This window comes from Lepidochelys kempii, chromosome 3 (assembly GCF_965140285.1).
Source record: "Lepidochelys kempii isolate rLepKem1 chromosome 3, rLepKem1.hap1, whole genome shotgun sequence".
NCBI classification, from domain to species: domain Eukaryota; kingdom Metazoa; phylum Chordata; order Testudines; family Cheloniidae; genus Lepidochelys; species Lepidochelys kempii.
Genome location: NC_136382.1, coordinates 64,143,763 through 64,167,661, shown reverse-complemented (window position 1 = coordinate 64,167,661; position 23,899 = coordinate 64,143,763).

Genomic DNA, 23,899 nt, shown 5'->3' with positions numbered 1-23,899 from the left:
TTTCTTGGGTGAGACCACAGATCTCCAAAGACAACAACAGCCTGTATAGGAACACTGCAGGGAATTTCCCCAGACTCACTAGTTCTCCTTTTATTATATATGGAAACGTGATTTGTGACAGTTTAACATTTTTGGCAGGACTTCATACAGCAGACTTTTTCTGTTTGGAAACTGTTATCATGATAAGAAAATTAAGGAAACAATAGTTCTCTCTAAAAACCTGATCCAATATTCATTGAAGTAAATCTGAGTTTTCTTTAATTGACGTCAGTGGAATTTGTCTCAAGCCTTAAATTGTATTTAAATTAGGAGACACTGAACTAGAGATGGGACCAAATAAACTTGAACATAGGGACTCAAAATCCAGATTTCCCACCAGAATTACTATGAACCAAAACCAATGTATTAGAGCTGTGAAAAATGATGCAAAGGAGAATCTAGAGTTTTGGTTCAAAATCATCTTTATAGTGAAGCTTAAAAAATAATTGAATCACAGCTTCATTTGAAAGATTTCCTTGCAGCAGGGGCTTTTCCTGATGAATAAATAATGGAGTCTTATCTTTTAAAAAGACTGGTTTGAAGAGATAAAATGGGACTTTATGGTCAGATTTTTAAAGATATTTAGGTGCCTAAAGACGCAGACTTTAGGGTCAGATTTTTAAAGATATTTAGGTGCCTAGTGGGATTTTCCGAAGTACCTAGGTCCCTAGGTAACTCCCACTGAAAGTCAGTGAGACTTAGGCTCATAAGTGTCTAAGTCTATTTGAAAATGAGACTTGACATAAAATGACTTGACATGAAATTAATATACAATATTGGTCTAGATCAGCGGTTCTCAAACTTTAGCAACCCGAGGACCCCCATTTTGATTCAAAAAAATTTTGTGGCCCCCAAACCACCTTCAAACTTTCTCCGGGAGTGCTCGACCCATGCTCAACCCCAGGCCCCGCCCCCACTCCACCCCTTCCCCCAAGGCCCCACCCCTGCACCGCCTCTTTCCGTGCCCTCCGCCAAGCGTGCCCCATTCCCACTCCTCCCCTGGCCTCCCAGCACCTCCTGCACACCACTGAACAGCTTCAAATTAGACATAGCACAGGAAATCCTGGTTCCATTGAAGTGACTGGGAGCTTTGACATCGATTTCACTGGGGCTAGGCTTTCACATAGTCATGTAAATTTGCTGTACTATCTACACAGGAAACACTATACAGTGCATTTCTGCCTAGTGCTTTCTTGTGTGCTGCCCCATACCTGGAAGATCTCAAGGCCATTATTGTCTCATTATTCAGAACCCTCTGTAAGACTAACTTGTATCAGTATCATTACGAACACACTTTAAAAAAATTCTTTACTCATGTTGGTTTGCACTAATCTTTGCTGAGTAACTGCAAATGTATTGATAGTCTTTCCTCATCCAACCCTTCATTACTGTTTTGTTCCCTTCTTTCATTGTGGCATGTATGAAACAGGTATCACTTTGAGGATAGGGTCAGTAATTTACCCTGGACTTTTGCATTATCCTTTGCATTTAACTGTCCATTAAATCATTCAAGGATATTTCATGAGTCAAGAGTATAGATTCTCAGACTGTGCGGCCAGCCTTTGGATTTTGGGTAGAGATTATTGTTACTCTCCGAAAGATGGCTGAGAAGTTATATTGTTTTAAAACCATCAAACTCTCACATGCTCTTGGTTTGTAAATTTTGCATTTTATCACTCTTTAAAACTGTGCACACTATAACTATGTATCAAAGCCAAAAATTAAACAAATTTTAGTAAAGACGGTTTCTGAGGAAATAAAGTAATCTAAACCACAGAGAAACACTTTTACTTATAATAAAATATGGAGAACAATGGGTGTTTACCCTATTGCATATTTCACTTAGTGCAAAACATCATTTTGGAAAGTGATCAAATTTGACACGTTTGTAATTGACAAAATTGATTGTAATCAGTCTTGTCCCAAATAGCTACCTTCCACTCCCAGTAGACAAGGTTGGAGAACAAACTCAGAGCAGTGGGTTAATTATTGCTGTTTTTACAAATTCTTCAATTTTGGAAGTAGGAAAATGATAACATTGAAACTGCTGCCCATTTGTATTAAGTGATTGTAATTTCTTATGCTATGCAGTGCTACAGTATGTTTCAGGTTGCCCTTCATAACTAAAAGATAGACCCAAACCCCAGATCAGTATGCATAGGGAGGCAGATTCTCAGCTGGTGTAAACTGCCCTAGCTACATCAGTCTATCACAGTATATGAGGATCTGCCCTGAGATGTTTAGATCTAAGGCTGAACTTGGTGGTTGGACCTTCTCTCTTGAATAAATCAGACCAAAACTTTGAATTCAAACACATTCAGAATTCAGATCTGGAGCCTCTGATGCTTAGTAAACATGGCTAGGTGTGGTAGGAAAAAAGAATTTAGTAAAAGTGAAAAATATTACTCAAATCAATTATCAGTTTTCCAGAAATGTTCCTCAAAGAGACTTTTCAATTAACAAGATCTGCCTAAGTTGCACTAAGGGATAAGGCAGAAAATAGAAGCACTGAGGAAGATTTAAAAAGGTATTCAAGCTGGATGAGGCAGACAGGAATGGAAAACTTAAAATGAAATCATTATTCTGGAATTTGTAAATACGTAAATATGTTCCATTGCTTATGCATATGGTTCTGTGCAGTGGCACCCGATCCATGAATATTTGAGAAATTATGGATGTTAAAAAAAATGTTACACTTAGATTCACAAAGGAACTTGGGCACTTAGAAAACCACTGGGATTCACAAAGTGGTAGTTCAGTCCCTTATACAATGAACGGGGAGAGAGAAGTGAAAAGCCTGCACACTAGGTCAGCACATTTAGGTTGCTCCTGGTCTACATTAGCCAATCGGAGATGCCAAAGTGAGGAATGTATCCTAAGTCTCTCTGTCAGGAAGTACAGCACCTAAATCTGGGCTCCCTCCTGCTTGGGATTATCAGTTGCAAATCCTCTCTTGGCTTTGGGCACTGTTAGGATATAGATATTCAGGTCTGTCTGTAAAGGCCTATACTCTAAGAATTTAGGTGTATTCTTATCACTTAGCTAGTTATAGAGGTATAAAAGAGAATCAAAATCACTGACTGCCAGTGTAAGGTCCTTCTCTTACTGTGACAGTCTGAGGCCCTGTTCTTAGGCAGAGATCTCTGGCTAAGCAACAGAGGCAGCCATAAACTGGGAAGCGAACGGTCACACCCTCACATTCCAACCTAGTCACATTGAAATAAGGTGCTATTGGTCTGTTAGGAATACAATCCTGTCCCTATAGTGCCTATCGCCTCCAGAGAAAGGGAAGTACCTAGAAGATGTAAAAGGAAACTTAGTTTGATAGCATCCTGTCTGGCAAGAACTCACTTATCAATAGCTGGGATGTGAAATCCTCACTTCTGTATTGTTTTGTCATTACAGTTTCCACTTTGCTATTGTTTTTCTGTATAATCTCTGTCTGGTTCTGTGATTGTTCCTGTTTGCTGTATAATTACTTTTGCTGGGTGTAAACTAATTAAGGTGGTGGGATATAATTGGTTACATAATCATGTTACAATATGTTAGGATTGGTTAGTAAAATTTCAGGAAAATGATTGGTTAAGGTATAGCTAAGCAGAACTCAAGTTTTACTATATAGTCTGCAGTCAGTCGGGGGGGGGGGGGAATGGGAACAGGGAATGGGGGTGGGGAAATTGGAATCATGTTTTGCTAAAGGGGAAAATGGGAACAGGGAATGGGGGTGGGGAAATTGGAATCATGTTTGGCTAAGGGCAGGAATGGGAAGAGGGACACAGGTGTAAGGCTCTGTGGTGTCAGAGCTGGGAAGGGGGACACTAAGGAAGGAAACTGGAATCATGCTTGCTGGAAGTTCACCCCAATAAACATCGAATTGTTTGCACCTTTGGACTTCAGGTATTGTTGCTCTCTGTTCATGCGAGAAGGACCAGGGAAGTAAGTGGGTGAAGGAATAAGCCCCCTAACAGGCACCTATGTCATTTTGGTAAGATGATGGGGCAGGAGGACCTCCCTCATAACTGGCTAGACACCTGTCAAGTTATAAGATCACTCGTCCTATTAGGAGGATTCCTTTGGGTTGTAAAGCGCAGAGGTTCAGCATGTCTTGTCCTGTCATAGGTAGGTTTATCTGACATTAAACATGTTAAAAGTTTCCCTGAAGTTTTGGAGTGGGGAGTGTGACTACATTGGGTTTGCTGCCAATGAGGACATGGCTTGTTTTCGTTGTGGAAGTGTGACACATCGAGTTAATCAGTGCACTAAGAAGAGCCAGGATAACCCTGGAAATGATGACCCTGGGCCTGATAACGTGGGGGTTTCTGAGAGTGGGGTGGCTGTGGTACAGACTGGGTCCCAACAGGCTTCAGATGTTGAGGATATGTGTTGTGGGGGAGGGTTAATACCCCCTTTACAACCTAGGGGAGACGGTATTCCTGGTTCTGAGAGTCCTGACTCAGGTGCTTCTCAACTTGAGCCTTGAGCCTAACTATGAAATGGAGGCTGAGCCTTTTACTATGGAATCCACAGCCTTTGCTGTGGATTCTGGCTTGCTGCCAAACTCCAAAAGGAAAAAATGGTTGTTAAGATGGAGAGACCTCTAGTTTCTGAGGGGCCTGCCAAGTGGGCTGGTTTGGTCAGTGCATTGGAAAGCGTGCTGTTCAGGGTGCTGCTGAGGGTGCTTCTTTCTTTGGGGACACAGAGAATTCTCAGGTGGTAGTTTTGTCCCAGCAGCCCCCTCCCGCTGGTCTCTCTGAGGTTCCCCCCTTCGAGGTTGGTAGTGAGTCTGAGGGTATGGGGGATGATGAACTCAGCTTCTTTGGGCCTGAACTCCTAGGATGCTTGTCATAAATATAAAGGGAAGGGTAAACCCCTTTGAAATCCCTCCTGGCCAGGGGAAAGCTCCTCTCACCTGTAAAGGGTTAAGAAGCTAAAGGTAACCTCGCTGGCACCTGACCAAAATGACCAATGAGGAGACAAGATACTTTCAAAAGCTGGGAGGAGGGAGAGAGAGGAGGGAGAGAAACAAAGGGTCTGTGTGTCTGTCTATATTCTGTCTTTGCCAGGGATAGACCAGGAATAGAGTCTTAGAACTTTTAGTAAGTAATCTAGCTAGGTATGTGTTAGATTATGATTTCTTTAAATGGCTGAGAAAAGAATTGTGCTGAATAGAATAACTATTTCTGTCTGTGTATCTTTTTTGTAACTTAAGGTTTTGCCTAGAGGGGTTCTCTATGTTTTTGAATCTAATTACCCTGTAAGATATCTACCATCCTGATTTTACAGGGGGGATTTCTTTATTTCTATTTACTTCTATTTTTATTAAAAGTCTTCTTGTAAGAAAACTGAATGCTTTTTCATTGTTCTCAGATCCAAGGGTTTGGGTCTGTGGTCACCTATGCAAATTGGTGAGGCTTTTTATCCAACATTTCCCAGGAAAGGGGGGGTGCAAGTGTTGGGAGGATTGTTCATTGTTCTTAAGATCCAAGGGTCTGGGTCTGTAGTCACCTAGGCAAATTGGTGAGGCTTTTTACCAAACCTTGTCCAGGAAGTGGGGTGCAAGGTTTTGGGAAGTATTTTGGGGGTAAAGACGCGTCCAAACAGCTCTTCCCCAGTAACCAGTATTAGTTTGGTGGTGGTAGAGGCCAATCCAAGGACAAAGGGTGGAATATTTTGTACCTTGGGGAAGTTTTGACCTAAGCTGGTAAAGATAAGCTTAGGAGGTTTTTCATGCAGGTCCCCACATCTGTACCCTAGAGTTCAGAGTGGGGGAGGAACCTTGACAATGCTATTGGTAAGTTTCTGGATAAGACTAAGGAGAAACATGGAGTAGAGGTGGCAGATTGGTTTCCTGACCTTAATCTGGTTTTGGTGTCTGCCCAATGTACTATGAGACATGTTACTGTGTCTGAGTTTGACAAACAGAAGCAGTATAGATTGAAACTGATGACCAAAGTGTGTGTCTTTTTGACCAGTAGAAACATTGGGGATTAATGGGTATAGGAGAAATTTGGCCATTTTGTTTGAGGGGTTTTTTGTGGGGAAGGGCAGATTCTAAGCCTGTCTATTGGCTCGCTGACTGGAGAGGGGAGGTTCTTCAGAGTCATGGTTCCACTGCAAGTGCAGGGATTGCCGTTCTTTTTGAAGACATGGTGAAGCCTGATTCAGCAGCTGTACAGGAAGTTTTCCACACCGTTTTGATGGTTCAAGCTACTTTTGAGCAATATTTTATTATTATTTCTTAATGTCTATTCTCCTACTGAAGGGAAAGCCAGGGTGTGTTTTTAAGTGCTTGAGTGCTCTCTTGACAAATTGTTTGAAAAGTGATATTTTAATGGAGGGGGAGCTATTTTAATAGTATTCTTAACGAGAGATTGGGTAGGAATCATTTGGAACTGCATGCACTGTCTGCTCAGCAAACTGCAGCTCATTTACAGGCTTCTGACCTGACTGATGTGTTGCGACACTTCACCTTTACCTGCCCCTCTACTCTTGGTTGAGTATTAGTGTCAGCTCTTTCTCTATGGCCCATTCGGACCATTTGTGTTTTTCCTTGTCCTTTGTCTCATTTGCTTGCTAATTGTATTGTTTCTCCTGGGATTTCAGATCATGGTTTGGTCTTATTTGTCTTGACTCTTCCGTCTATCAAGACTGTCAGCCATACTGGCATATTAACACTCCTTTTACTAAAGGTTCACTTTTGGGACTCTTTCAATTATTTTGGGGGTGCCTGTTTTGTCTCAAAGGATGCTTTTCCCTCCTTGAGGCAATGGTGGGAGGATGGTATAGTTGAATATTAAATGTTTGTCAGCAATACACTCAGTAGATAACCCTGGGCCTTCGTTGGAGTATGGAGGAGTTAAAGCCGGGGATTGTGGAACTAGAAAAGTATTTCATGGCAGTAATGATGCTGGATTGAATGAGAGCTTGAAATATAAAAAACAGCTCTTGCAGAACCTGTTAGATAGCAAAGGTCAAGGTTCACTGCTTAGGGCCCGATTTCCAGGCCTTTCTGAAATGGATTCATCTGCACAGTTTTTCCTCAGCCTAGAAAAGAAACAATGCTGAGCAGAAGATGATTGGTCTTTCAAGATGATTTCAAGATGTCATCAGGTCAAGAGTTTTCAGATCCTGTGTGGATTAGGAATTTTGCTGTGAATTTTTTCTCAGATCTGTATACCACAGAGCCTTGAGGATCTTCCTAGGATTTCAACATTGAATGAGGACAGACATGAATGGGACCTGTTACTTTCAGAATTGACTTCTGCCCTAAATGGCTTTGCTCCAAGGAAGGTACCTGGTATTGATGGTTTACATTTTGAATTTTATAAGGCCTTTTGGACTTCCCTTTAGGTTTTTCAGGAGAGCATCAGAAAGGATTCGTATCCTATTGCACAAGAAGGGGGACTTTGGGGAGATGAAGAATTGGAGAGCTGTGTCCCTGCTTTGCTCTGACTGTCAACCTTTTACAAAGGCCTTTACAAATAGATTGAAAACTGTGATTGGTATGGTCATGCATGTTAATCCAGACTACCAGGACTAATTTTGATATCCTTTTCCTACTGTGGCCTCAAAAATGTTTTGTTTGCATGTTGAGTTGATTTCCCTTGATCAAGACAAGGCTTTTACTTATGTAGATCATGGATATTTGTTTCACACTCTTTGTGCTTTTGGTTTTGGGCCCAGGGTTGTCTCTTGCATTCACTTACTGTATAATAATTATATATATATATATATATAGTCTGCTTAAGGTGAATATGGTTTTAAGTGCTCCCTTTCCAGTCAGTAGGGGAATCAGACATGATATGCTCTATTGAGCTTTGGTTATGCAAGTAACAAAACTGGTTCCTTTAACTGTGCTAATTTTACATGGGTCTCAGCAGATATCTTGCCTGTCAAGCTTGGTTTCCATTCCTTTCACTGGGTTTCTTGTTTTTTTTCAGAGGTGGAATCACCGCTTTCTAGGGACAATATTGCCAAGCTAGACTGTTGCCTCCTTGAGCGAGCCATTCCTGATTATACTAATGGTTCTATTTTCTACCTGTTGCTCTTACTGTGAATTGGGATGCTGACAAGCGTGGCAGCTTGCCTGCCTTCAGTGAGTCTCTGAATGTACTTTTAATGGTAAATGCTGTAACTCATTGTATATGCTTGTGATAAATATTTGTCATTTTTAAACACTTAGTGATTATCCCTATATCCTATATGGTATGGAGAAGACAGTTTCTAGTGACAGACTCCATCCATCCAGCCTGGTGAACTGTATACAAGCCTCCAGTTAGAAGAGGATGATGCTCTCCAATGTGAATTTGTCATGGAGCTATTGCCATGAATGTGTTTTTATATCATTTGACTCTGGAGGTGTCCTTGCAAGGTCCTTTTTGTGACATGGAGACAGCTTTTCATTTGTTTTTTCACTTGTTCCAAGTCACAGCCATTATTTGTTTTACTGCAGGATATTTTTTGGTTATCGTCACTTGATTTTTCTCCTACTGTATTTTTACTATTAAGTATAGATTCACAAATAAGTCGGTAGTATGCCTTGCAAACTTTATTTTGGGTCAAACGAAGATGTCCATTTTAAAAATATAGGTGATGTAAGTTATTTGGTAATGGGGTTGCTGACATTCTTCTTTTAGATTTTTGTTGGTTTTACACCTTCATTTGGAGTTTAGATATTACACTTCAAAGTGATTTGGATCAGTTTATTCAGCAGTGGGCTGAAATGCACTTTTTACTTTTCGGGAAGGGCACTCATTGTTGAATTTGTAATTTATTTTCTTGTTTTTACTGTGTTTCTGAGTTGATTTTATTAAGAGTATCTCTCTCTCTCTCTCTCTCTCTCTCTGGCTCAATGACTCCAATTATTTATTCACAGTGAAACAGCTTCAACAGAAGAGACTGAGGGGGCCCCCACATCTTGATATCCTATAACCCAGTGGTTAGTATATTCACAACAGAGGTGCCTGGTCTCTGTTCAAATCCCTTCTTCCCCTCAAGTGGAGGGGAGACTTGATCTGGGACATTTTCCACACCCCAGGAGGCTAACCACTGGGCTAAGCATTATGAGGGTGTGACTCTTCTTCACCCTGTTTTGTGTGAGCTCACTTATGGGGTCTGCTCAGGTAGTGGAGCTCTGAGCAGATTTACTGGATTGGATTAATTAGATGGAGCAAAGCCAGTCTTCCCCTGGTTTGTGCATCAGCATATGGGTCTGAACACCTAGAATAGGTCCGTAGTGCACCTGTGCGTAGGAAGAAACTTAGGTGTCTAGGAAACTTTTACATCAGATATTTAGACCCCCAAATGAGTTTTGCAGGGTTTGGCAGCAACTGAGCAGGGATTTTGTGAATCCCAGTGGGGTCTGATTCTGGGAATTTGGCACCTAAGTCCTTTTATGAATCTAGCTCCTAGTGTGGAAGATTAAGTTGAGGTAAAAAGGATAATTTATTAGGTTGAAATAGAATGTGTCTGACAGAAGTAGTCAAACAGGTTTTTAATTGGTTGAATGTCTTCCAATGGGGTTTCACTTAAGCTGCAATTATAAGTAGGAAAAGCTATTTGAACTCAGTTTAATTACTATTGCAGGGGAGATCTGGCAAAGCAGGGCTTTTTCTTTTGTGGGCAATTAAAAGTGAAATGTGACAAAGCTATAAGCAGGATATATGTATTAATCTTCTATATGGTTTTTTGTTTTGAATCTCATGTATTTCTCTCAGATGTCATTTTAATGTAGTATCTTTTATGGCATGTGATTAAAGATTATTTAAAACTTTATACTGCCAGTGTCCAAGCTCTGTTGGATTGTGTGGAATTGAAGAGTTTTCCCAGGAATTGCCATTGTTTTGTTGTCACAGAAACAACAATTAATTCAGTAACTTAAAAAAAAAAGTTCAAAAAGTCTCAGGGAGGTTGCAGGAGGAGATGCTTATATTGTAAAATAAAATATATTCCCAGTATTTTGGGGCCTCAGCAGCAGCTCACAGTTCCTGTCTATCTGATGATGCTGAAAGGGTTGGTCAAAAAGTTTTGCTTTATTACTTTAAAATTATTTCCCTGATTTGTTTTGTGGATTTCACTAAGACTTTAGTTACCACCTGTTTGGACTGCACATGGCTCAGAGGGAGTAATAAAACCCTCTAAAAATGACCTCATGTCAGTTTTCTAGAAGTGTCACGCATTTAAAGTCCATTATCACAGCCTTTCAGAACTAAAAGCAAATACTGCTTCCACTGGAAAGCCAGGAAATTCCCCTTTTAGTTTTAGTATTTCTGCTTCCTTTCTGCCACGTGCCAATTGAAGCACCAAGTGCTGGATTCAATCTGTCCAGGGATCCTTTGCAAAAAATAAATAAATAAAACAATGTTTGAGCCCCCACCCAGAGCTTTACTTCCACTGCCTGTTCTGGGAAATTAAAATGTAACCTCCTTGCCCTTTGCAGGAGGTTCTTCCACATTTGCAAGCACTCAGAGTCCATTGGGAACATGGACCCACAAGAATATTTTTGGGGGGGAGGAGAAAGGGCGGGGGGAAGAGAACTCAATATATATTACATACAACAGACTAAGTAACCCAAATCAGTGTTTTGGGAGTTGGTTAACGCCACAGTTCTAAGCAGTAATTGTTCAACTTACAGAGCTCCAGGTCTTTCAGACCCACTAAAACTCCACCCATTGAAAACCCCATTGCAGTCAAGGGACAGCTTTCTTACTCCAGTCTGCTCTAATCCAAAGAGAACTGCTCCACTAAGTCCCACTTGCTCTTATGTGTTGCTACCTGGTCCAGTTCTGTGATGTGGTATCTCCATTTCTGCTGGTTTGGTGGGCCAAGGTGCTGCAAAGTCAGCTGACCTTTGCCAAGATACTGCACAATCCTCACTGAGTCACCACCATCTTGGTTCCATCGGGCCTAACTTCAAAGGCAGCTGTGCTCTGCTGTTGCCACTGGTTTAAGCTGGGCCTCACTGTAATGTCAGATCTGCCCTACCACTGCCACCACTCCAATCAGACCTCACTGCAAAGTCATCTGTTTAATGCCACTGCTACACACCACACAGGTTGCAGAATCTCAAGATGAGGAGTCAGGAGCAAAATACAACTTCTGGACAGAGATTCTGCTCCTTGGGACGCAGCTCCTGGTCTCTAGGACAGAGCCGTTTTCTTTTCGTCTTTTCTGAGCTTGTGTTTGTTACCAACCAAAGTCCCCTATCCGTAATTCAGGGTGACCCATTCATTCCAGAGCCTATCTGGCACAATTCCTATGCCTTTCATTAGTAAAATATTATCATTTATATAATCTAAATAACAACAAATATCAACTAATGCAACAAAACTGGAGTTATGGATAACAATGTTATAATTCAAGGATATGAAACTGGCCAGAAATTCCTTTTTGCCTTTCTTCTTTACAAAAAGAGCAAAGTTCCATCCCTCTTAGACTTCTGGCCCTGGAGCTTACATCCAGGTTACAATAGTGCCTACAGGCCCCAAGCTTAATCTGGGTCCCATTGTGCTAAATGCTGTATAAACAGGTGGTAAAAGATAACTCCTGTTCAGAAGAGCTGTCTTAAATTATCCAGAGGTTTAGAACATTGGCATGAATTCCATAGAGTTGGATTAGTGGCCAGAGGGCAAGTAAGGCAGTCTAAGGTGCATGATATGTCTATTTATCAAATGACTCTGAAATTTATCACACTGCTGTCAGTTCAACAGATGTGATGGGCATATAAGTAATAAAAATACTTCCAAACTGGCCAATTTTTGTTACTTCTAAATAAGTGTGTGTATGTGACATTAAGCATCCCTGCATTCACATCCTCCATGCTATTGTAATAATCTTTGTACAAAATATGCCTTGCATGGTATCATGAAAATTAATACCTCACTGATCGTTAATATTCTTGTGTTGTATGTACATGATGGGTATTAAAAATTATGGATATCTGCTAGAATTATGACTAAAGTGCATGTAAACCAGACATGTCAGGAGAATTTGTTAAAGAGATCTATCCTAAGCAAATGAGTGGGTGTTTAACTTTAGTTTACAGAGAAGCAGTAAACAGGACCATCAATATAGCAGGCGGAGGAGACTCAGGAAACTGAACAATTTGCATTTCAGCAAACACAAGTGGGAGAAGAAAAAGCATGGAGCTTCCTTCAACACCAGACTCAATGTTGCCTTCCTCACAGTTTGAATAAACTTCCTTTTGTGGGGAACCCTTAGAAGATGCCATTTCAAAGGTTTACTAGTCTATAAAGACATGGGAGCTAAACCTCAAGTGATAAGCAATTGAATCAACTGATTTTACAGAATATTATTTATTTTAAAAAGTGTATACATGGAGGTATTTTTTTAAAGTTAATTACACAGTGGTGATTAATATCATTGTGAAATGTTTGTATTAACACTATATGAGCAAATACGGATAATTAAATATATTATGTTTTAAAGTCTGTAGCCAAACAGGGAGAAACTGATTCCATTCCAGGCAGAAGAGAAGGCACCAGGTTTCCTGTCTCCTCTGTAAATTAAGCATGGTGGAATCAAAACAAGGGGAAGTCCCATATACGTACAGGGGGATGGGAAGCTCACATTAAGAGAAGAACAGCATGAGATCATCCTGCTGCTTGAAACAAAGTCATTGAACTTTAGAAGATACAAGCAAGGCAAGAAGCCGTCTTTAGCACCCATCACTAAACAGACACAAGGGAAGTGTTCTTGCAAGCTAAGAAAAATGGGTCCTTTAACCAAGGTGGGGTTGAAGTGTCTGGGAACTGAATATAGGTGTGAAAAAACATCTTGAACAAAGCCCGAGTCTTGCTGGATTTTTAGTTGTGTGTTTTCATTTTGGTTTTACTTTTAACCCTTCCTAACTTTATTTCTTTTACTTGGCATCACCTAACCTATGTCCTTTTGTTAATGAATTTGTTTGCCTATTACTCTAAACCACCACTGCTATGTTTGAATTAAACTGAATGTTAGCTCCAGTTAATGTGGCAAGCTGGTGGGCTTTCTGGCTTTAGAGGAACAACCAAAGCATATTATTTCTCTGAATTGTCCAGGGGAGAGCTAGACATTACAAAGCACACGGTTTGAGGAAAATTCAGAACTAGGAGTGCGTTGGGGTCACCCTGCATGTGACAACGCAGACAGGTGTAAACCTGAGTGGAGTTGTGGGCTCTAGATAGGCTGCAGGGGGTCAGAGCTGCTGAATCAGGGGTGTCTAGCACAGAGAAACTCCAGGGATGACCTACATGTTTGTAAGCTGGTTGTGAGCATGCCAGGTTGGAAGCCACAGCAAGAGAGCATTTTGAGACACCCAGGGTCGCAGGGAACGTGGTGGCACCACCACTTACTGGCCTGGATTGCACCTGTCATAATATGTATTATACAATATACTGACAGTCCGAAGACGGTTTTCAGAAGTGATAAACCTGGTAAATGACTCAGGGCTGGATATGGCAAAAACTAGACAAACTGCATCAACAATCTGCACAAACAGTAACTTTCTACTTCACTGGCTGCCCTTGCTGTACTCTACAAATGCCATATAGAGTCAGGGATAAGTAGCAATGAAAACGATTAAATGAGTCATGGATTGAGACTCTGCTGCCATTGTTGTTATATTTAATAAGTACCTAAAGAGCAGAGCAATGGCACCATGAAAAAAATATTTTCAAGCACTATAATCTATGCCAAAATGCTTTTTATTTATAAAGTATACCAAAATGAAGCAGCATAGCAACATAAATTAGGAGAAAGTGATCTACTCTCTAGCAGCAACTAGCACTGAAGGAGTAAGTGAGGAGATTTTAAATCCTTCCATGCCCTTGCAGAACATCAGTTCTGGTGCAGAAGGATGGAAAGTGACCTCCTTACCAGCAGCAGCAGAGTTAAATAGCTCACCATAGAGACCCTCTTTCTAACTGTTATACCTTTGTTTTCTGACTACTGCACCTATAATTCTTTAAGGAGTCTGGTGTCCACATAGATATTTTGTATTCCACTCAATCCAGTCTGTTACAGTGGGACACACCAATCCCATGCTCTCTCATGGAGCACTTTTTTCTATCCTGTTTTAATGTTTTTTGTCCAAAATAAAATCATTCTGACTGAAAGAGGAGCTATTCTTTGTGTGGAGAAAAACATATCTTGCGAGGGGCTGGGTCTTGCTATCACCTCAAGCAGCTACTGGGTGGAATCAACTAGCGGTGGTCCCGGCTGTGGAAAAAACCCTCAGTTTCAGTCACAAAGGTGTCTCTGAAGGCCTTTGGGTTTTGTGGAGTTATGTTAAACTATCTGTAGTCAACAATATCTGAAGCACATAACGAAGAAGACATTAAGCAACATACTGAAATATCGCCAGCAAAAGTGTTCTAATGGTGAGACTTAACAGAGCAGGGAGAAGTCTCTCAGGGGTAACGATGGGCACCCTATTGCTTCTGTTATTTAAGGACTGGAGAAAGCAATCAAGAGCGTACTGTAAGGAACAATCCTGCATTAGCGAGTGGGTTCAAATCAGTTACAATAGGGTCTTTGGAAAACAGCTATATTATAAGACCTATCAGCTTCTATGGGAGCCAATTTAAATGTGCATTGTAATAAGAGGGATGACATTATCTGAGAATATTGTCTGTAATTTAGCTGCATTCCTCTCTTGCTAGAGGCTTGATTTTTTTCAGAAGTGCTGACCACCTGAGGTTTCCATGGATTTCATCTGCAGTTGTGGGTGCTCAGAACATCTAGTCATTTATCCTCAGTGATGAGCTCTGGGCATAAGGGACTAGAGCTAAGTGGCGAAAGGTAATTCTGTTTCATGGAAGAATTCTATATTTCAAAATCTGGTTTCATTCTACTTTGGAATGAAAAATGAAAAAAAAAAATTCTCCATGAAAGGAAAAGGTTCCCTGGCTCTGGGGCCCATCTGCCATGCGGTAGCCCAGAGCCACAGACTCTGGAAGCCCTGGGTACCTAACTTCAGGGCAGTCAGATAGATGGATTGCCTAGAAGTTGGGAAGATGAGCTGACAGGAAACAAGGTAACATGTTTCAGACCCTGCTTGTACCATGGGACTTCATCAAAATAGAATCACCTCTGGGAAACGTTTCTGAGCATAGTCTGACCCAGTATGGCAACACCTAGGTTCTGATGTTTCAATTTCAACAAACTGCCAACTTCTGAAGAAAAAATGTTTCATCATTTTTTTCTTACAGCTCTATAAGTAATTGCTGTAGATGGCTATAAGTAATCCTGAGTTTTAACTGGTAAATTTATTTACATCTCTTATATGCTTCCTTATTCAGAGACCTTAGTGTTTGGGCCTACACATTGGCTTGTAGGACTCTTTTCACCATAGAGCCAATTGTTTGTGATTTGACATGGTTTGATTTATTAAGAAGCATGATATTTTTTTTCCAAACATGTGTATATTCAGGAGAGACAGAGTTTTTTTCAAATAAAAAGACGATCAACGAAAATTATTTATGGTAACTTTTTACGTAAAATTGCATGTATCCTGGCCAATAGGGTGGTGGTCCTTTGAGCAGCTCATTTAACATGCTTTCAACCTCTGGCTGTAGACCAGGATTGAACAAGTCACTCCAACTCTCTCACCCATGCCCCACCTATGGAAGCTGCCAAGATGTTCTCATAGTCATGACCATCAATCAGTAACAAGACTGGAATGTGAAATGATCAGTTATACAACAGGCTCTAGTTTGAAAAATGGTTCTTCACTTTCCCATTATGAATATTTAAGAAAATGGCTGAGAGGAGCTCTGCTTGGCTATAGGAATGAAAATTGTGAAACTCATTACTATTATACTTATAAAGGAGGAAGGTGTTACAGACTTCTAATCTGAACCACAACAAAATAACCTCTCATCTCTAAATATTGTTTTTATTAAGCTACCTTGATATAGAGATACTCTGCCAAATTTAATTTTTAGATACAAAGCACAATCCTTCATTTATTCTTGTACACCTACATTTGAGAATAGAATGTGGCCCACTTCATTAACCTTCTAAAGTGTCCGTCTTACACATTTATAGGTATGCATCCGATGAAGTGGGCTGTAGCTCATGAAAGCTTATGCTCAAATAAATTGGTTAGTCTCTAAGGTGCCACAAGTACTCCTTTTCTTTTTGCGGATACAGACTAACACGGCTGCTACTCTGAAACCTGTCACATTTATAGAGTGTCAATGAAAACATCTAGACCCCAAGGTCTATAACAAACTACCCCTTTTAAAACACACAACTATAGCACTTCAGAAACGTGTATAAACTAAAATACCAATGTTATTTAATCTATGAATTTTGTTTTCCAAAAATGCCATTTTGAAAAATTATTGTCATCCTATATTGACATTACCATGAGTACAGTTGCAGTTGCGAGGTAAACCTGCAACTGGACCAGGGCTGCTCACTCAGCTACAATGACTTACCCTTATCTGGCACTGGGCCAGCGCATGGGGCTCTCCACCTCTTGCGTACCACATCATATACTCCAGGAGGTGAGAGCAGCCTTCTGTTTCTGAACCATGCCTAGGAAACAGCTGTACACATTCATCCTCTCTACCTTTCACTTTCTAACCCTCGTGTCTTGCCCCGATACCAAGTGGCAGGACCTCCTACCACCTGTGGACAGTGAGGGGCCCTGGTGGGTTAGTCTGTATTCCACCTTCATCCCCTGGCTTGCCAGGGATATTAGTTGGTGACCCTTTCTTGGAGCTATGAGCACAGGCGTGTAACTGGTGCAGTTCACCCTCCTCCCTTACATGTTCCCCTTTTGCAGCATAAAGGACACACATCTACCTCTAGTGCATTGGGCTGCAGCCCCTTTTCCAGCATCTCCAGAACTTTCTCCTTAGGTTCTGGCTGCACTTCTTCCCATACTTCCTAAATGACACAGACCCTATCTATAGCCCCATCAAGTCATGAGACCTCCTCATCAACCTCTGCCTGGCAGTCGCCAAGGTGGCCACCCATCATACCAGGAGGAAGATGCTGGACAGGGAGGTGCTCTGCAACTGTGGGCCTATTTCTGCTCTGTCCTTCGTTCCTATAGCCAAGCAGAGCTCCTCTTGGCCATGTCCACTGGCTCCCTAGACACTTTCAAGGAGCAATAGATGCTGCCAGGGGTTCTCTGCTCGGTGTCCCTATCTGGCTACCTGATTTTGATCCTATGATCTCAATCCTATCCCTGTTTTATCATGTGTTGCCCCCCAAATTCTTTGACGTCTGGGTTCAGTGGCTCCTTCCCTTAAGCTATGGGAGCAGCCTTTAGATGTAGGCAGGCTTGTGCCCACCCATCCAGAGCCTCAATAGGTACAATGATGCAGCTCTCAGGCATACTGCAGCAGCCTATCCCTGGGCAAAACCCAGGTTAGATGACCCCCAGGCACAGGTATTTCATGCTCACTACCAGATCTGCAAGTTGGTCTGTGTAACAGCACCACGTGCCTTGGAACCTTCCTGCTGCCTCTGGTGTTACAGACTCGCTAGATGTCCAGCCTTCCCTCAGTCATGCCGCTGTCTCTGTTCCTACCCCAGACTTGCCCGAGCCTTGTTCCAGCCCATTTCAGCCCTGTTTGTACCCTATTCAGACCTTGATCCAGCCCTGTTCCTGACTTGCTCCAGTACTATGCCCATCCCCTTACCCCCAGGCTCTGAAACTTATTCCACCCCAACTTTGACCTTCAGCCTGCTTCTGGACTCTCACCGCGATCTTTATTTGGCTTGTCCATAGACTCTGATCCCAATGGTGTTTCCATTATAAAGCCTGGTTTCTAAAGGGCACTAAGCAGAGAAAGTCAAGTGAAAGACAGATGGGAAAGTAACTTAGGGTATGTGTACATGACAAAATTAGGTCGAATTTATAGAAGTCGGTTTTTTTAGAAATTGTTGTTATATAGTCAATTGCATGTGTCCCCACACAAAATGCTCTAAGTGCATTAAATTGGCAGAGTGTTTCCACAGTACCGAGGCTACCATCGACTTCCAGAGCATTGCACTGTGGGTAGCTAGCCCACAGTTCCCGCAGTCTCCGCCACCCATTGGAATTCTGGGTTGAGATCCCAATGCCCAATGAGGCAAAAACATTGTCGCGGGTAGTTCTGGGTACATGTCGTCAGGCCCTCCCTCCCTCCATGAAAGCAATGGCAGACAATTGTTTCGCACCTTTTTTCCTGAGTTACCTGTGCAGATGCCATAACACGGCAAGCATGGAGCCCACTCAGCTCACCGTCACCGTACATCTCCTGGGTGCTGGCAGACGCGGTACTGCATTGCTACACAGCAGCAACTCATTGCCTTGTGGCAGCAGACAGTGCAATAAGCCTGATAACCATCGTCATCATGTCCGAGGTGCTCTTGGCCTCAGTAAGATCAGTCAGGAGCGTCTGGGCAGACATGGGCACAGGGACTGAAATAGGAGTGACTCGACCAGGTCATTCTCTTTAGTCCTGCCGGCAGTTGTATTGCACCATCTTCTGGCAAGCAGCCAGGAGATGAGGATGGCTAGCAGTCCTACTGCACCATCTGCTGCCAGCCAAAGATGTAAAAGATCAATGGAGTGGAGCAAAACAAGAAATAGACCAGATTTGTTTTGTATTCATTTGCTCCCCCTCCCTCCCTCCGTGAAATCAATGGCTGACAATCATTTCGGTGAGGTCTGTCAGGGACACCTTGAAAAGTTTAGTGGCAGTTCAGTCCTGCATGGAATACCAGGCGGGAGGGATAGCTCAGTGGATTGAGCATTCGCCTTCTAAACCCAGGGTTTTGACTTCAATCCTTGAGGGGGCCAGTCTGTGTGACAGTTGTGTCTGTTTTTCCTTGATGTAAAGCCACCCCCTTTGTTGATTTTAATCCCCTGTAAGCCATGTTGTCAGTCGCCCCTCCCTCCACCTGAGCAACGGCAGACAATCATTCCGCGCCTTTTTTCCATGCAGATGCCATACCACAGCAAGCATGGAGGCCGTTCAAATCACTTTGGCAATTAGGAGCACATTAAACACCACACTCGTTAGCCAGCAGTATATGCAGCACCAGAACCTGCCAAAGCGAAACCGGGCGAGTAGGCGACGTCAGCGCGGTGACGGGAGTGATGAGGACATGGACACAGACTTCTCTCAAAGCATGGGCCCTGACAATGTGGGCATCATGGTGCTAATGGGACAGGCTCATGCCATGGAATGCCGATTCTGGGCCCAGGAAACAAGCAGAGACTGGTGGGACCGCATAGCGTTGCAGGTCTGGGACGATTCCCAGTGACTGCAAAACTTTTGCATGCATAAGGGCACTTTCATGGAATTTTGTGACTGGCTTTCCCTTGCCCTGAAGCACCAGAAAACCAAGATGAAAGCAGCCCTCACAGTTGAGAAGCGAGTGGCAATAGCCTTGTGGAAGCTTGCAATGCCAGACAGCTACTGATCAGTCGGGAATCAATTTGGAGTGGGCAAATCTAATTGTTAGTCTCTAAGGTGCCACAAGTACTCCTTTTATTTTTACTGATACAGACGAACACGGCTGCTACTCTAAAACCTGTGGGGGCTGCTGTGATGCAAGGAGCCAACACAATCAAAGATCTGCTGATATCAAGGGTAGTGAGTCTGGGAAATGTGCAGGTCATAGTGGATGGCTTTGCTGCAATGGGATTCCCTAACTGTGGTGGGCCATAGACAGAACCCATATCCGTATCTTGGCACCAGAGCACCAAGCCAGCGAGTACATAAACCGCAAGGGGAACTTTTCAATGATGCTGCAAGCACTGGTGGATCACAAGGGACGTTTCAACATCAACGTGGGATGGCCAGGAAAGGTATATGACACTCGCATCTTCAGGAACTGTGGTCTGTTTCAAAAGCTGCAGGAAGGGACTTTATTCTCAGACCAGAAAATAACCGTTGGGGATGTTGAAATGCCTACAGTTATCCTTGGGGACCCAGCCTACCCCTTAATGCCATGGCTCATAAACCCATACACAGGCAGCCTGGACAGTAGTCAGGAGCTGTTCAACTACAGACTGAGCAAGTGCAGAATGGTGGTAGAATGTGCATTTGGATGTTTAAAAGCACGCTGGTGCAGTTTTCTGACTCGCTTAGACCTCAGCAAAACCAATATTTCCATTGTTATTACTGCTTGTTTGCGCTCCACAATATCTGTGAGAGTAAGGGGGAGACGTTTATGGCGGGGTGGGAGGTTGAGGCAAATTGCCTGGCCACTGGTTATGCGCAGCCAGACACCAGGGCAGTTAGAAGAGCACAGGAGGGCGTGGTGCACATCAGAGAAGCTTTGAAAACCAGTTTCATGATGGGCCAGGCTACGGTGTGAAAGTTCTCTTTGTTTTTCCTTGATGAAATCCCCCGCCCCTTGGTTCACTATACTTCCCTGTAAGCCAACCACCCTCCCCTGCCCCCCCTTTGATCACCGCTTGCAGAGGCAATAAAGTCATTGTTGCTTCACATTCATGCATTCTTTATTAATTCATCACACAAATAGGGGGAGAACTGCCAAGGTAGCCCAGGAGGGGTGGTGGAGGAGGGAAGAACAAGGCCACACAGCACTTTAAAACTTTAAAACTTATTGAATGCCAGCCTTCTGTTGCTTGGGCAATCCTCTGGGGTGGAGTGGCTGGGTGGCTGGAGGCCCCCGCATCATGTTCTTGGGCGTCTGGGTGAGGAGGCTATGAGACTTGGGGAGGAAGGCGGTTGGTTACACAGGAGCTGTAGCGGCGGTCTGTGCTCCTGCTGCCTTTTCTGCAGCTCAACCATATGCTGGAGCATATTAGTTTGATCCTCCAGAAGCCTCAGCATTGAATCCTGCCTCCTCTCATCACATTGCGGCCACCTATCAGCTTCAGCCCTCTCTTCAGCCCGCCACCTCTCCTCCCAGTCATTTTGTGCTTTTCTTCACTCTGACATTGTCTGCCTCCACGCATTCATCTGTGCCCTGTCAGTGTGGGAGGACAGCATGAGGTGAGAGAGCATTTCATCACGAGTGCATTTTTTCCGCCTTCTAATCTTCGCTAGCCTCTGGGAAGGAGAAGATCCTGTGATCCTTGAAACACATACAGCTGGTGGAGAAAAAAAAAGGGAAAGTGGTATTTTAAAAGACACATTTTATAGAACAATGGGTACACCCTTTCACAGTAAAGCTTGCTGTTAACATTATATACATAGCACATGTGCTTTCGTTACAAGGTCGCATTTTGCTTCCCCCCACCACGTGGCTAACCACTCCCTCCTCCCCGCTCCCCATAGCTAACAGCAGGGAACATTTCTGTTCAGCCACAGGCAAACAGCCCAGCAGGAACGGGCACCTCTGAATGTCCCCTTAAGAAAAGCACCCTATTTCAACCAGGTGACCATGAATGATATCACTCTCCTGAGGATAACACAGAGAGATAAAGAACACATGTTGTTTGAACGCCAGCAAACATATGCTGCAATGCTTTGTTCTGCAGTGATTCCTGACTACGTGCTACTGGCCTGGCGTGGTAAAGTGTCCTACCATGGTGGACGGAACAAGGCTGCTTTCCCCAGAAACCTTTTGCACAGGCTTTGGGAGTACATCCAGGAGAGCTTTATGGAGATGTCCCTGGAGGATTTCCGCTCCATCACCAGACACATTAACAGAGTTTTCCAGTAGCTATACTGGCCGCAAATGCCAGGGCAAATTAATCATTAAACATGCTTGCTTTTAAACCATGTATACTATTTAAAAAGGTACACTCACCAGAAGTCCCTTCTCCACCTGGTAGGTTCGAGAGGCAGCCTTGGGTGGGTTCGGAGGGTACTGGCTCCAGGTTCAGGGTGAGAAACAGTTGCTGGCTGTCAGGAAAACCAGCTTCTCCACTTGCTTGCTGTGACCCATCTACAACCTCATCATCATCATCTTCCTCATCCCCAAAACCTGCTTCCGTGTTGCCTCCCTCTCCATTGATGGAATCAAACAACACGGCTGGGGTAGTGGTGGCTGAACCTCCTAAAATGGCATGCAGCTCATCATAGAAGCGGCATGTTTGGGGATCTGACCCGGAGCAGCCATTTGCCTCTCTGGTTTTCTGGTAGGCTTGCCTCAGCTCCTTAAGTTTCACGCGGCACTGCTTTGGGTCCCTGTTATGGCCTCTGTCCTTCATGCCCTGGGAGATTTTGACAAATGTTTTGGCATTTTGAAAACTGGAAGGGAGTTCTGATAACATGGATTCCTTTCCCCATTCAGCGATCAGATCCCATACCTCCCGCTTGGTCTATACTGCAGCTCTTTTGCGATTCTGGGACTCCATCATGGTCACCTCTGCTGATGAGCTCTGCACTCACCTGCAGCTCGCCGCTCTGGCCAAACAGGAAATGAAATTCAAAAGTTCCCAGGGCTTTTCCTGTCTACTGGGCCAGTGCACGTGAGTTGAAAGTGCTGTCCAGAGCAGTCACAATGGAGCACTCTGGGATAGCTCCTGGAGGCCAATACCGTTGAATTGTGTCCACACTACCCCAAATTCGACCCGGCAAGGCCAATTTCAGTGCTAATCCCCTCATCAGGCTGGAGTAAAGAAATCGATTTTAAGAGCCCTTTAATTCGGAAAAAAAGGGCTTCATCGTGTGGCTGGGTGCAGGGTTAAATCGATTTAACACTGCTAAATTCGACCTCAACTCCTAGTGTAGACTTAGAAACAGTCTTTGAAAAGGGACATCAAGAGGTGTACAGATAAGAGTCATATCTATCAATCCAAGAAAATAAATGATTAAAAACATTTACTCATAGAATTTCTGTACATGGCAGCTAAAACAATGTACTGGTAAATAGTGCTGCTTGGAAAATGGTATTTTCCACACACACACAAAAATTGTTTTTTTCCAATTTTTTTCCCAAAGAAATAGTCTGTTTTTCCTATGAGAAGCCAAACCATTTTAGTTATTTTGAATATTGAAACATTTTGGGGTTTTGGAACAATTTAAAAAAACCAGGGTTTTTTTTTTTAAATTCACAAAAATACATTTAGAAGAAAAGTCCATACTAGCAAAGCTTGTGAAAAGGACAAGTAAGTAAATTTGGGATCCAATGTGCAAGCGCAGGCAGGAATGGCATAACTAGCTGCTATTGGCACTAGAAATCCAAGTTGTGTACATCCCACTGATCATCATACTTGATGACCAACCCGGCATTAGGCTCAATATTCACCAAAAATATTTTCTGTGTTTGTCCTGTCCTTTGCCACAGGTATATAAACCTCCACTAGAGAGTGGGATAATATAGCTATACATACACACACCTTCTGAAAAAGAGCACAAAATGTTTTTTAATTGTTTCTTTGGCTCAGTCAGGCAACCACCATCTAAAAAGCTCTTAAAAGCCAATACCTGCCACTTAGGGACCTACTAACACAGAGGCGGACAAACTTTTTGGCCTGAGGGCCACCTCGGGTTTCCAAAATTGTATGGAGGGCAGCACAGAGCACTGGGTCAGGCTGGGGCTCTGCAGCTGCGCTGTCCCAGGAGCTCACAGCCCCTCCCCACCCAGAGCATTGCGCCAGCCGTGCAGTGAGCTGAGGCTGTGGGGGAGGAGGAACAGCGGGGGAGGGGCCAGGGGCTAGCCTACTGGGCCAGGAGCTCAGCGGTTGGGCCGGAGGGTCCCGCGGGCCGTAGTTTGCCACCTCTGTACTAACACATACCAGAACTAGAAGCTGAACTCTAACAGAGGACTCCAATCCTGGGCTCTGATTAGCAGAACCCTTTGAGTCTGATTGGTTCCCTGCTTCTATTTAAACCTAGCACAAGAACAAGAAGTGCTAGGCTGGGTGGGCTATTTTCTGACCCCAAATGAAGTGACTCTGGAACCTGAAGAAGACTCTATTAGAAAGGGAGAA